This window comes from Pinus tabuliformis, chromosome 7 (genome assembly GCF_031772625.1).
Source record: "Pinus tabuliformis cultivar Carrire ecotype Pingquan chromosome 7, CPIR1, whole genome shotgun sequence".
Classification (NCBI taxonomy): Eukaryota; Viridiplantae; Streptophyta; class Pinopsida; order Pinales; family Pinaceae; genus Pinus; species Pinus tabuliformis.
In genome coordinates this window covers 1,041,373,980-1,041,389,947 of record NC_142293.1, presented here as the reverse complement: position 1 = coordinate 1,041,389,947, position 15,968 = coordinate 1,041,373,980, and positions in this window count along the sequence as shown.

The following is a 15,968-nucleotide window of genomic DNA, read 5'->3' as shown; positions in this document are numbered from 1 at the left end:
ATTCAGAGAGGCAAGTGTCATATGAGTAGTTTCTAGAAGATTCTCTGAGTGTCCACCTAGCAAACTACCTCTGACATTTGTTTGCTCTCGCCCATCGCACCCTACAGAAGGGATTTTCATTATGCATCATTCTTATAGACATTTTTGGGAACCGCAACCCCAATCATACATGTCCATAAACCAAGGGCTTCTAATTCCCTAAAAGTGTTGCTTCACACCCTAAAGGAACAAGGTCAGCTGATTACATCATCTCATAGAAGTTCTCCATAGAAAACTACTCAGAATTGGTCAAAGTTGGGCCATAAAAACTACCCAGTGAAAAGGGTGCGATGCATCTCACTTGCTCAGTGTAAAGGGTGCGATGCATCTCACCTGCTCAGTGTAAAGGGTGCGATGCATACTATAAATCCCTTCTATAGGGTGCAATGGGCGAGAGTAGACAAATGGCAGAGATAGTTTTCAAGGTGGATCGTCACGGAATCTTCCAGAAACTTCTCCTGTGACACTTGCCTCTCTGAATTCGCCTAGGGATGAGTAAGAGATCATCAATCTCCAAGTGGAATCAAGAACTATCAGAGAGAGGACACTAATCAAAATCCCAGAAACTGACTCACGCCCCTGCAATCATCTATATATGGATCCCTCATCCCAGAGATCCAGAGGCTGGAATCTTGTATCTTGTAAGGAAGTGTTGTTGGTTTCCTGGTGCAACATCATAGTGTTGGGTGATCTAAGCTTTTCATGAGGGGAGGAAGGGCTTTCATGCTGGGAGGATGACACTGGGTCAGAACAATTGGTTGTAATCCTCTTTGCTATTCTTGATATTAATAAAGCTATTCAATTTTTCCTCCATATTCTTGTATGTTTGACGATATATGCATTTGTGTGGTCAATATATATATGGTCCTATATTGTTGATGATTGTAGATCTTTGTTCTTTGATAGTATTATGCTATTTTGATTCCACAGGTGCTCTTTGAAGCTGGGTAGATGAAGGAAAAAAGGCAAGGATCTGTCAGAAGGGAGAGGAACCAAGCAAGGAACCAAGCGCAAGACTGAGGTTGGTGTCCTTTGTTCCCCTCTTATCTACTTCTCATAAAGGAAAGCGAAAATAGTTTTAGTCTGTTTGTTTCTAAGATAACTACAAGTCTTAGTGGGACGAGCAGCTCCGAGTGGACACTAGATTTCCCGATAAAAAAATGGCGACTCCACTGGGAGCGAATAGATTTTTGATTGTCTATATTTGTTTGCTTTATAAACTTACAGACAGAGCTTGAAGTTAAGCCAGCTAGCCTTCAAACTGCATTTTCTATGCAAGTGCAAAGTAGATCAATGCTGCTTCATTCTATCTTCGGGTTTTGTTTATAAACTGAACAATCGATTTGTAAACATCCTAATTTCCCTGGTCGTGGCTCTAGTAACCTCATTAGATCATCCCCTCTGATTTCTATTTACTGATTATCATTAGCTCGACCTAAATCCCTGAACTAAGCTACAAACTGTGACCAAGAACCAAGTTGAAGTCTCGTCCCTGGACCATCGCACTTTCTCCTCTTGGGAATCTAGATGCATCGCACCTCCCATGTGCAGTAGGTGCGCTGCATCACACTTTCCCTGTGTTGCAGGTGCGTTGATCAGAGAAGACCGCTTCTGCTCTCAGATTTTGGTTTCTGTGTTCACTCTCATCAGCTTTATTTAGGTTTTGCTGTCCGTGATCAGTATACCACTGTGGAAACTCCCTTCTTTTGCATGATTCTGCCTCCATAGTACAAAGAATTGTGAATGTTTTTATGTATTGTGCACCATTTACAGTTCTCTTTTACAAAAAGTACCATAATCAAACTGTTGTCTTTTGATTTGGAAGTGTCGCAAGTGTTGTTTTTAGTCAAAGAAAAGAATTCTATTGTTCTTAATGGTCGATTATACAGTTACTCTTGTATTTGATTTTGATTAGTAGTTTTTCAAGTGTCGAAAGCAGTTTTCAATTCAAAATTGCAAAGTGTCGTCAGTATCTTCCTTTCATTTTGAAGAGAAATTTGTTAGTACTCTCACTTTGAAAAGATAATTCAGCTTTGTACTTAGCATTCTTCTTGTCATTCACACATTAAGAAAGATGAAAAAAATATATGCATGTGCATTTTCATTTAGACTACTTGTTGGTTTGATTTAGGACAGTGCATCTAGTGTGCGCTCTCTGCTCTATGTTGAAAGAATATCATCTCTCTTTCTTTAGTAGCAAGTATTTTCATTGCAAAACAAGATTAAATGATTGTTTATCATCTTAGATTGCATTTTAGGAATTGTATATCTACTTCACGCGGTGAACCTGAAAGGAAAATTTCTTAAGAAAGATCAACTGTAAAATAAATTCAATGAACATAAAAAAACTTTGGAACCTAATGCACAACATCTAGAAGTCTAGGCTAGAGACGTATTCCGGTGTCGTAAAGCCTGGTAACTGTCGCTTTCATTGTTGGTTGGGTGATTCCTCCTCTTTGAGACGCCAAGTGCCAGTACGGACTTGTGCTCCTACATACCATCAAGTATATATTGGGAGACTACAATAGGCTATATCCTTTATCCATAGGAAGCCATGTCTACTACCCTATCAATCGCAATGCACTGAACACAGCATTCGGGAAGATTGACTGTCGTACCGTAAAAAGTATTCTGTAGTTTTGTGATTGGTTTGGTAATCCCTCTATCTAGATTTCTAGAGTAGTCTCTTTCATTCCTTTTCAGACTCCTTAAAGGAAACGGTCCATCTGAGCACTTGTCACTTCAGGCTCATTAAAAATCGAAGGTGACTAGAGTCATCTTTTGTTTTTTCTTGACTCTTAAAAATTGAAAAAACAAGTTGTGTCAAAGCGTCTAAAATTCATTTAATTCAAAATCATTTTCCCCCTCTATTTTTAGTTGATTGAGTAATCCGCAACCGTGGAAGAAAGTCAATCAAAAACCCATCGTTCACAGAGACTTACGAGTCAACTGACTTTGTCTCCAGAAACAAAACTATTCCAGACAAAGTGAACTCGTTTAACCGATTCAAAGTCCCCTGGTTTGGTTGGAACAAGTGTTCCAACACCCTCGAAGACTTCGGTTAATCCAAACATTTCTGGTATCCCTGCCTTTATAGAAGAAGTTCCGCAGCCACCAGAAGACAATAGAACTGATCCTAATGTGAAGGTAAACACTTCTATTCCTGAACTGGCTCCATCTGTAGCTGATTCGGAAGGTGTTATTCCCCAAACATCTATCGCTGCAGAATCTATACCTTCTTCGGCACTGGAAATATTTTATGGACCTGACAGTCTACCTCTTCCACCTGGATTGATTCCTATAGAAGAGATTGTGGAGGATACCCCATCTAGTACTCCATCACATTTTGGAGTAGGGATCACCCTATATCCTTCTTCATCAGACATTAGTCTACCATTATCGGAAGTTCCTGTAGAATCGCTAGGAAATCTTTTGGATAGGCTAGATATGTCTAAAAAAACCGTCGACATCTAGGGTTGTGTCATCTGACGCAGGAGCGACAAAACTTCCTGCTGCCACTCCAACAATGTTCGGCGGCATACTGTCTGTTGCAACTAGCTCTCAAGCACTGGGTGGAATTCATCTAGGGGTTGTTTCGACAGTATGGTCTGTTCCTGTTTGTTCGTCCAGAATGATATCTGGAATCTCTTATGTTGAGTCTCAGAAAATTGATCCTTCGCAATGTCAATTTGGGCAGTCCGGTCCTCAAAGGCAGATCATTCCTTTAAGCACTGGATTACCGCCCTATGGGGGGCAATATACCCTTTCATTGTCTCCTACAGGAGAACAAACATACGAGAGTTCACAAAAAAATTCAAGTTATGCTGGAATTACATCTAGCAGTTGCGTGCCAATATTGCCTCAGCAACCAAGAGTTGTATACTCAATGCAACAAAGTTTGCCTATGTCAAATATCCCCACTACACTGGCTATTGTGACGGTGTCGCAAGTACAAGCATTACCTGTTGTATGCCAACCTCAAATCTCTCAGGTCGCAAGTCAACAGCCTCTTGTCTCTACAACGCCACCACAATCATCGATTAGTGGCTCCTTAACCGAAGTGACCCAGGCTCAAACGGGTACCATTACCCCTCATCTTGGTCAAACAGCCAGTATTAGACAACAACAAATGGTTTCACAACCATGGCTAGTGCAATATCAACAACCACAATCCAACAAGTTTACCAAGGATCTGATCACCAAATCTTTGCAAGTAATGGGCAGCCATGTATTCAAAACAGTCAACATCAACAATTTCATAATGGTTATGCCCATCAACCTTACCAAAATTATCAGCATCAAATGCACTATGTTGGTATGCAAAGACCCACTGCTCAGGCAATCCCATCTTATCCTGGGTATGCTTCACCGAACCTGAATCAACAGTTGCCCTTCGTGGTAACTTTAGAGTTACCAGATCTAAATCGGCTGACAAATGATCCAATCGCTTACGCCCCTTGGTGGCTAGCAATTCCTCATAAACTTCCGTCAGATATTCCTAAATTTAATGGAAATCTGGGTGAAGACCCGTCGAATCATGTGATGACCTTTCATCTGTGGTGTTCATCTAACACTCTAAATGATGATTCGATTAGGCTTCGCCTCTTTTAGCGAACGTTAACTGGTCTGGCAGCAAAATGGTATATTGAATTTCCTAGAGCTTCATTTGATAACTTCAGTACCCCATCCACAACCGTTTTAACCCATTTTCAGTTACCCATAAGGTACGAAACGAGAACAGAGCTTCTTACCAATTTCAAGCAAACGAAGTCCACTCACATATCTGATCATACTCATGAGTGACGATGTCATCGTAGAATGGTAACAACATATGTTCTTGATCAGTTGTTGGCTGAATGGTTTGTTAAGTCATTGTTACCTTCTATTACAGAAGATGTGGCAAAGGGAGGAGTCGTCACTGAAGAGAAAGTCATTGCTCGTGTGCAATATTTAGATTTGATCTATTCTCAGTCTGGCATGCTCTATGATAAAATCCCTGATGCTCCTAGACTGGAATTTTCCGTTCCTCCCTCTCCTAAATCAAACAAAGACTCTCATGCTGGGGATGGTGTGATAGGAACGACCAGCATGAAAACTGTAAAGGCTAAGTCAAAGAAGGCCCGTACGGTTTAAGGTCAAAATGAAAATGACGAACTTCTCACCTCGGAAGTAAATGCCATATCGACTGACAAAGATAAATAAACCAAGCAACCAGGAGGCAAGAAGAAAAAGAAAGGGAAGAAGAAGAAGCAGGAGGAGTCATCCCCTGAAGAATATTCTGCAAACCCTTCTGGAGATAGGAAACCAAATCGTCCATGCCTTATATGTGATGAGGATCATTGGACAAGAGAGTGTCCATATAAAGCTGAGCTTAGAAAATTCTTCAAGAATTCAAAAACCTCGGCAGTATTGACTAATCCGTTTCCAAATCCAGGAACAAATCTAGTTGCTAGTGACAATGGTTCCCCATCCCTAGTGATAATGTTGTCGGTTTCGAAGCAGCAAAATGATGCTTTGATATCGACAAGGAATAAAGATTACGGGAATCCACAGCTATCAGACAACAATGCTAATGATCAACCTAGTAGTTCAACAACAACTTCGACAGAAGTTGTGCCACCCATCATTCCTGAACTAACGATAAAACAGCCAAAAGGAGTAGTACACAAATCGACATTTAATCCTTGTGCCAGAGTAGCACAACATTATAATATAGTGGAGGATCTGGCCCAATCGCCGTCCGCTATGTCGACACTTGAGGCACTGCAGAATTGATCCTCCCAAAAGAAGGCTTTATTATCAGCGATAGGTGGGATTGACCCAACGGATTCCAATCTTGTGTCCTTTAATCATAAAGGTTATGACCCTCAGTTACCAGCTCAGCTAGCTTTCCTTATACAAGTGAAAGCCCTCAACAAAACTGTTCATCGAACAATTATTGATGAGGGAGCATCTACATGTATTATGTCAATGAGTTGCTGGAAAACTTTAGGATCTCCACCCTTGTTGTGATCTTCGACGACATTAAAAGCCTTTGATGAACAAACATACACCCCATATGGGATTTTAAGTAACTTGCAAATTGAACTGGGGGGAAAAACAGTAGAAATTGATGTTGAAGTGATCAACGGAAACCTTGATTACAACATCCTACTGGGAAGGCCCTGGATATATGCTATGGCTTCCATTGTGTCGACCTACTTCAGGAAGATTGCATTTCCCTTCCAAGGAGGTATTACAATTGTCGACCAGCAAACATTTCTCCCCAATAGTTCACAAGTTACGGGAAGCATTCCGATGATCCATGGAAGCCCTCATTCACTTCAAAATATCAGAGTAGGCCTACTAAAAGACCCTATATTAATGGGGACTTTTTCCCTACCGCCTCCAACCAATCTGGCGAAAGTGGCAATGGTGGGAACCTGCAATATGATATCTTCTATTCAAAATATGTCCAAAAATGATATTAACATGGATCATCTGTAGGTATTGCGTCCAAGCCCAATCGAAATATTGTAGCAATCAATGTTTTCGACATGGGAGGCAAACCCAAATCAACACTCATCAAGTGTTTGGATAGATAGGTCTAAGGAATATGGCACCCCTTCAGATCCTTGGTCACAAGTACATTCTATAGACAAAGGAATTGTTCAGTCAATAATGATTAACGGGGCACCATGGGAAGATTACCACCATCGTTCCCATCTTCTGGATTACGAGGAAGATACTCCCAGTGACCTTCATCATCCCTCAGTTTTTGATTTTCTATCAAATATTGTAAACACAGTGGATTCCGAACGAAACTTGTCCAATATTGAAGAGACTATTGCCATAAATATCTCGACCAAAACAGATGTTGTAGAGAATATTCATGTCGGCAAATATTGTTCTCCTTTAGAATTGGAAATATATCACGCTCTTTTTCGTGAGTTCAGAGATGTCTTTGCTTAGTCGTATGATGAAATGTCAGGCATTGACTCGAGCATAGTTGAACACGAAATTAAGATGTATCCAGATGTCAAACCGGTACGACAACGGCTATGGCAGGTGCACCCCAAGAAAGTCGTTGCCATCAAGGCAAAAGTTGAAAAACTTCTCCATGCTGGTTTTATTTACCAGTTCCTATAACCGATTGGGTATCGAATATTGTTCCTGTAATGAAAAAACAAGGAACGATTAGAATGTGCGTCGATTATAGGGATGTAAATCAAGCTTGTCCGAAAGACAAGTACCCTACACCCTTCATTGACCAAATAATTGATGAATGCACCAGATGTGAAATATTTTCATTCATGGATGAATTTTCCAGGTATAATCAAATAAATATCGGCCCATAGGACCAGTCAAAGACTGCATTTATTTGTCCATGGGGCACATTTTCATATCGTAAGCTACCCTTTAGTTTAAAGAACGCAGGGGCAACATTTCAAAGGGCAATTAATTATGCCTTCCATGACATCAAAAACATCGTTCAACCATATCTCGAAGATCTTCTGGCTCATTCGTGAAAGCGGACCGATCATCCGTAGCATTTAAGATCGATATTTCTACGTTGCCGACACTACAATATACGACTCAATCCACACAAATGTGTGTTCTGTGTCAGTTCTAGTCGTTTACTTGGCTTTGTGGTCTCAAAGGATGGGATTTGTCTCGACCCATGTAAGGTTCATGCAATCATTAATTTCCCTCCACCTTCAAATTTGCTTCAGATTCAGAAACTTCAAGGGAAAGCAAACTTTCTGAGGAGGTTCATTCCAAATTACACCGAACTTGCTAAAGGTTATACTCGTCTATTGAAAAAAGAAGTACCCTTCATCTGGGATCAGGTCGTGCAAGCTTCCTTTGATGCTTTAAGGGAATCCCTAATAAAAGCATCATTAATTTATGCTCTTGATTATCAAAAAGACTTTAACCTGTATCTGGTTGCAGTCGATACGACCATCGCAATGGTTTTAGTTCAAGAAGACAATGGAATTGAACATCCTATATATTATTTAAGTAGAAACTTAAATGATACAGAAAGCAAGTACTCCTCCGTTGAAAAGCTAGCTCTCACAGCTGTTCAAGCGATACAGAGATTTCAACACTATGTCATCTTTTGAAAAACTGCCATTTTGTCAGATTACAACCCCATGACTTATATATTGTCATGACATTTGTTGGGGGGAAAATATTCAAAATGGACGGAAATTCTACAAGAGTTTGATCTGGAATTTATAAAATCCAAATCGATGAAATCCCTGGTTTTCGCGGAGTTACTATGCGACCTCCCATCGTCGTCCAGCAATGCAACAACAAAAGAAGTGATCGTGGACGAATATTTGTTTCTAATATCTTTAAGCAATCCGTGGTATGGAGACATAATAATCTATCTCCAAACCCAAACATATAGGTATAAAACCTCCCGCTCGTAACGATGACGCATTCGATACCAAGCAAATCACTACATGATCGTCGGTGATACGCTTTACCATCGTGGTGTCGATACAGTTTTGAGGAGGTGCCTCACCCATGAGGAGGCCGAAAAAGTCCTAAATGATTGCCATTCAGGCTCGTGTGGGGGGCATCAATCTGGTTATGCTATGGCACAAAAGAATTTACGAGCAGGATACTTCTGGCCAACAATGATCAAAGATTGCATAACCGCAGTCAGAAGTTGCCATGCATGTCAAATCTTTGATCGAAAAACCAGAATACCACCCATACCTCTGTAACCAGTAGTTGTTGTTGGGCCATTCACCAAATGGGGCATAGATTTCATGACATGTAACCCCACCTAAGCTGGGGGGCATGGGTATATCATAGTTGCAGTAGACTATTTTACCAAATGGGCTGAGGCGATGCCTACATTAAACAACAGAGGCGAAACAGCTGCCCTCTTCTCTTTCAATCATGTAGTCTCCAGGTTCGGCGTTCCACAGGCCATAGTCACAGATCACGGACTGCATTTTCGCAATCACATGATGGTTGAGTTGGCTGCCAAATTAGGGTTGTCCCACGACAGCTCTACACTGTATTATCCGCAGGCTAACGGACAAGTTGAGGCAATCAACAAGGTCCTGAAGCGGATGCTACAAAGGATGATTGGAGTCCATAAAAGGAGCTGGCACCTGATACTATACTCAGCCTTGTGGGCATATCAGACACCGGTGAGGAATGCAACCATATTTACACCCTTTCAATTGGTGTATGGCCTGGAAGCAATCTTACCAATTCAGTGTGAAATCTCGTCCCTTAAACTCGCGGTTGACCTTCTCCCCGGAACTTCAGAAGAGGAGGATCATTTCTTGGAACTAATCCAATTGGATGAAACCCATCGTGATGCGGCTTTGGCTAATGAAGCCCATAAGAAACGAGTCAAGGCGCAGTTCGACAAGAATGTCAAACCCTGTGTCTTCTCAGAAGGTGACCTGGTCTTAATTTACGACCAGGAGTCCAATAAATTGGGAGCAGGAAAGTTCAAGTCTTTATGGATGGGCCCCTATATTGTTAAGTGTGTATTAGCAAAAGGAGCCTACAAGTTAGTGGATTATGATGGGATTCCACTGGCGCAACCCCGCAAAAGGTTGTACCTTAAGCGTTACTATGCTTGACTCAAGATAGTAACCCCTATGCTTTTGTTACATTTTTGTTTTCAGACCTATTGGAATCATTTGTTGGATATGCTGATGGAGCGAGTCGTAGTTCACAGAACCTATCTTCTGTGGCCTGGGCCATCTTCGATCCAAGCGGCAAGTTAGTGAGTTTCAGAGGGGTATGTATTGGTTGGTCAATGACCAATATTGTTGAATACAATGCATTGATAGAACTCCTCTTTGACGCCATCACACGTGGCATACACCGACTCATCGTCAGGCTAGACTCACAACTCGTCATCCTACAGCTCACCGGTATCTACTTCGTACGGAATCCAGCTACCTATCGCATGGTCCTAAGGGTCAAGATTTTGTGTTTCCATCAAATTAAACACATTAACGGACTCATTGGAAAATTATGTGCTAGATAGACATTTGCAACATTTATAAAAGAAGCATTTCATCAATATTTGCATCAAGATCACGTAACTTAACCAAAATAAAGCTCCGAAAATCAAATATATATATATATATATATATATATATATATATAATTGTTTATGGTTTATACATAATGTTCTATAACCAAGACAAAATCGGTCAAATGACCCAAAACTCAAAATGTTAGGGGGCACCCTAGTCTAATGATACTGGTGATAACAAGTCACCGCCTGTGAAATCATGCGTAAAGGCCTAGTCCATTGACTCGGCACGCCAGTAGTATGTCGTTGTAACCTCAGAGGCAGCTCGTCAATCCTCACATCCAGAATACCGAGAGTGAGACCCTCAAACTGATCCTGCAATGCTGAAAGAGTCTCGGCCACATCAAGGTCGCGAAGGATAGCCCTCCCCATAGCCTCTCCTGCTGGAATGACAGCTAGTGCTCTCGGATGTACTCCTGGCCAAACTGGTCCAATATATGCATGAGCACATGAGTTTTGATTAGTCTTGATAGAAGAAAGCACGAGAACCTTATAAAAAACAATAAACATAGATATGGTCAGAGAATTTACCGATAGCTCCCCACTGCTCACCAACCGGTAGCACCAAATCTGGGTCGCCCCAGAAATCCATACCAGCATATGGACACTCGGAAAAAACCATCTCCTGACGGTTGAACCACTCGAAGAAGGTATCAGAGAAGGAAACCTGGGACTGACCAACATGTCGGGCCATGAGGTCGACCTATCTCTGCATCCGTGGCTCAGTCGATGGAGGTAAACTAAGCGAAATTTACTGCGGCCGCATTAGTGGGATCTTTTCCAAGGCGAAAGCGGTCAAAATAGAACCATAGCCGAAATTCTTAGATTTTCTGCTTTTTACCTTGGTCAGTTGTTCTTTCATCAAAAGGAGTACTTCGTCACACCAGTTGAACACCTTTAGTTCAAGGCATTCCAAGGCATACTGCATATAGGACCCGTTAGCCACGTGAAGAGCCGCACTACCAATGTGTCTAGAAAAAGTGAACAAAATGGTCCTCAAGGACCGATCAGTGACATCTCAGATGTTGATCTTGTCATCCCTACTTGGCTGAGATCCCTCTTTGCAATACCAGTGAATATAATCACTCACGGATTCACCCCCATAGGCGGAACCTGATAATGAAAGAGGGACACCACACCTCGATAAACCGATCAAAAAATAGATGTCCACGACAGTCAAGGGGATAGATTTGCCTCTGATCTGAAACACCTGGTTGGTAGGATCCCATGCATCGAGAAAATATTGCAACAAGTTGATTTGTTGCCTCATGCTAGAGATGCGGAAAAACTTGAGTAGGCCACAGTTCCGCAGTGCAGTTACCATACCTAGATCATGTAAAGCAACCATGTCCTCTTCTTCATGCTCACGTTCTCACGATGTAACAACCATTTTGCTTCGATGAATCTCTGCAAAACAATCAAGGGAGGAGTCAGGGTCCTACTTTGGAAAAAAATAGGCAAAAATTCCATGAGAAAACAGTGCAAAAGTTTCCCTTCTCGCGCCCATCGCACCCTAGCAGTGTGTTGGGTGAGATGCATACTAACTAGCCAATGGTCAGGCTAGTATGCATCACACCTTTCGATATAGGAAGGGTGCGATGGAGCCAAGGAAAATTTTTCAAACCCCAGGGGCTCAGAAAAACAGGGAAACATGCTCAGAATTCAAAAAGGAAGGAATGCAACTGAAGAGCTTGGGTTTAGCTCCTACCTGGTCCAAAGGGCACCAGGAACCATCCACAGAATCTCCTGAAATCAGCTAGTGAAAATCAAGGGGGAAAAGCACCTCCAGAGCTCCAACAAACCAAAGTTCAAATGAAATGGTAAAATGAGGGGTAAAAACTAGTTTTAAATTACTTTTAACGTAATTTGAGTAAAGTATTAGTGTTTTAACTCATTTTTCAAGCATGTATTGTTCACTTCTAATCGGTTTGATGAAGTAATCGAACAGGCAGTACAACTGTCGAAGGAACAAAGTGGTTAGCGGTGAAATCAAATATTCAATGACCATTATCACGAGCAGTTTTTATGTGAAGTTCAAGCTCGTTAAAAATTAAACCTAAGAAATGAGCAAATGTTTCCCCCCAGAGTTTAAGCTCATTAAAAAATGAACCAATTTCCAGTAAATAACCATTTTGAATGCATTATCATCAGCTTTTGAGCCTTGGTCATGTTCTCATCATCACCTCCACTCTATTTTAGCCAATTATTCACCTCCATTTGATTGTTTACCCCTTTTGAGGAACAGCTGCAAAGAGTGATCCTGTTAGCCATCCTTGTGACACTGCCGTGATTTGAAAATTCCAAACCTTACCTGGAATCAGCTGCTACCTGAAATTATCACTCTTTCCTCAAAAGATGAGTCTCCCTTAAGCTCTTTTCATCTGACTCGTAAAATATGAAAATATTGCCGAGTAGTTGGCCTCTCCAGCTCGTTAAAGCTACCAGGAATGCTATCCCTCCTCTAGATTTTAATCTTTTTTGACCCGAGGGATTATTACACAAAACAATTGAGCGCTTGTTTTGTTCAGCTCGTTAAAATTATCGAAAATTCATCCCTTTCGTATTATTTTATACCTTTTCGGACTTGAGGGAGTATATGATGAAAAAGGATTATTGGAGTCTCCTTTACGTCCCTTTAATACTCTCTAAAATTGAAAAGGACTAAGTTATCTTTGTCGTTAAACTCATTAAAACCAATAGCGACAAACTTGTCCATATAGACAAGAACGAGTTTCACTATCGCTAGGCTCATTAAAACATAGCGACGGGTTTGCCCGAAGGGAAAATTATAGAACAAGCATATGTTATCCTCCTCAAGCTTGATAAAAATAAAGAGGTACTAGTCAGCAATGACTGGGGAAAAATTGGGAAGAAAACTTGAAGAAACATTATTGGTAGCAAGTCGCTCTTGAACATGACACTTTCACTCCATGTCCGAGTCGGGTTGGGTTATTCTGTTCACCGGTAATATCACCATTGGTCCATCGCACCATCCATATCTGGGGTTAACGCTAACAATCCATGTCAGTGTCATTGGTATGTTCAAGAGAAGTCGCTCAAAGAATTCACCTGTGTCTCATCTGCTGCAACACATTCACGCTCCTTTATTTCATGACCGCCACCCTGAACCCTGTATCATCAGATCATTTTAACCTCCAAAATCATTTACTCCATTCTGTGTCGTAGATGTGGGATTCATTAAGGCCCTCCTACAACGAGTCGCTTCTTGTTGACATCATCTCATTATCTAAGAAGTCAACTTAGGAACAACCCTTTCAGTACTTTGAAGCTTGCATGCCTCAATGGCAAGTTTCTCATTTCCAGCGACAAGTTTACATCAATGGCCTTCGACCGAAAGATTTTCCGTGGTGTTCGACGCCAAGTCCCTTTTTCACACCACGCGAATTGTACTGTAGTACCTTGAGGGTCATCATCATTATTGGTGATTCCTCTCGCGCCTGTTAACAACTTACATCATTGGCTGGTAATCAGGCGATGTCTTTCCATGTTCGACTCTAGAACATCTTTCACATGGATCGACTTTTAATTCAAGTGAAGATTGGACAAGTTTGAAGACCCTGGATCTAGTTTCATCCATCTAGGCTGCGATATATTTAGGAAAATAAAGACATGAAATGTACATCATTGCTACACATATGATCATCTGAATCAAAGGATGATGGCTCTATCAGAATCATCAGTCTGCCACACAGACGGTTGTCTGTCTTATGTACATGAAAATGGATTTATAAAGCTAAGCATGGGAACACCTGCCTCACCTAGATCATGAAAAATATTTTGAAGATAATGTATTGTATTGTATCTCATTACAAGTCACCTTCTAGCTCGAAAAAAATTTGGATCCTCATGATAAAGCATTTCACCCAACATCAAAAGATTAACGAACTCATGCTTTAGGGGGCAACTGTTATAGACATTTTTGGGCACTGCAACCCCAATCATACATGTCCATAAACCAAGGGCTCCTAAGTCCCTAAAAGTGTTGCTTCACACCCTAAAGGAACAAGGTCAGCTGATTACATCATCTCCCAGAAGCTCTCCATAGAAAACTGCTCAGAACTGGTCAAAGCTGGGCCATATAGACTACCCAGTGCAAAGGGTGCGATGCATCTCACCTGCTTAGTGTAAAGGGTGCGATGCATACTAGAAAGCCCTTCTATAGGGTGCGATGGGTGAGAGTAGACAAATGGTAGAGACAGTTTGCAAGGTGGATCGTCATGGAATCTTCCAGAAACTTCTCCAGTGACACTTGCCTCTCTGAATTCGCCCAGGAATGAGTAAGAGATCATCAATCTCCAATTGGAATCAAGAACTATTAGAGAGTTGACACTAATCAAAATCCAAAAAGTTGGCTCACCCCCCTGCAATCATCTATATATGGATCCCTCATCCCAGAGATCCAGAGGATGGAACCTTGTATCTTGTAAGGAAGTGCTGTTGGTTTCCTGGTGCAACATCATAGTGTTGGGTGATCTAAGCTTTTAATGAGGTGAAGAAGGGCTTTCATGCTGGGAGGATGATGCTAGGTCAGAACAATTGGTTGTAATCCTCTTTGCTATTCTTGATATTAATAAATCTATTCAAGTTTTCCTCCATTTTCTTGTATGTTTGATGATATATGCATTTGTGTGGTCAATATATATTTGGTCCTATATTGTTTATGATTGTAGATCTCTGTTCTTCGATAGTATTATGCTGCTTTGATTCCATTGGTGCTCTTTGAAGCTGGGTAGACGAAGGAAATTGGCAAGGATCTGTCAGAAGGGAGAGGAACCAAGCGCAAGACTGAGGTTGGTGTACTTTGTTCCCCTCTTATCTACTTCTCATAAAGGAAAGCGAAAATAGTTTTTGTTTGTTTGTTTCTAAGATAGATACCAGTCTTAGTGGGACTAGCAGCTCCAAGTGGACACTAGATTTCTCGATAACAATCGAGTCCTTTGTGTGTAGCACGTGAGATGCATCGCACCCTCAACATGGAGCAGTCTGTATGGTCCAGTTTTGACCAGCTCTGAGCAGTTTTTCAGGTAGAACTTCTAGGAAATGATGTAATCAGTTGACCTTGATCCTTTAGGGTATGAAACAATATTTTTATTGGTTTGAGAGCCCTTGGTTTATTGACATATGTGATTGGGGTTGCAGTGCCAAAATATTTCTATAACACCATGGCCTAATCAAGATCCTAGTAGAAGAAGCCCTCCATGCCCTTACAATCCCTATAGCATGGGAAGTTTTCAAAAACATGACAAGCAAGGATGACATCAAGGCATTAACCTATGATGTCAGTCCTACTGGAAGTGAGGAGGGAGAACAGCAAGGAGGAGAAGATGAAGCCAGTGGTGGCATAGCAGAGCAAGAGGAGGAAAGAAAATAAATAGACGAGGAGAGAGTTGAAGGGACAAAGCAGGAGGAGGAAAAAGAGACACAAGAGGGAGAAAAGGAGGCAGAAAAGGCAAAGCAAAGAGAAGAGTCCCCTAAAACTTGGGAAAGAGAAGTGGCAACTGCCCTCACTACCCTTAGTACATTTGTCAAGAAGAAGCAGAAGAGGAAAAGAAAAACCTCCATGTATTTCAGGGCAAGGAAGAGTACCAAAATTAAAACAGGCAAACCTCAACCCTCATCAAAGACTCCCATTACCATTGAAGATTCACCATCTGCCAAGGTGAAAGTATCTCCTTCCAAGACATCCATAACCTATTAAAGGAGGACTCCAAGATCTTCTACATGGAAGGGAAAGGAAATTCTATAGGACACCAAGCCAGATCTACAGGAGGCCGAAACAGTCCTACAGGAGACACTGTCCAAACTACAGGAGACACAAAAACTTGAGGAAAAGATAGGAGGACAACCA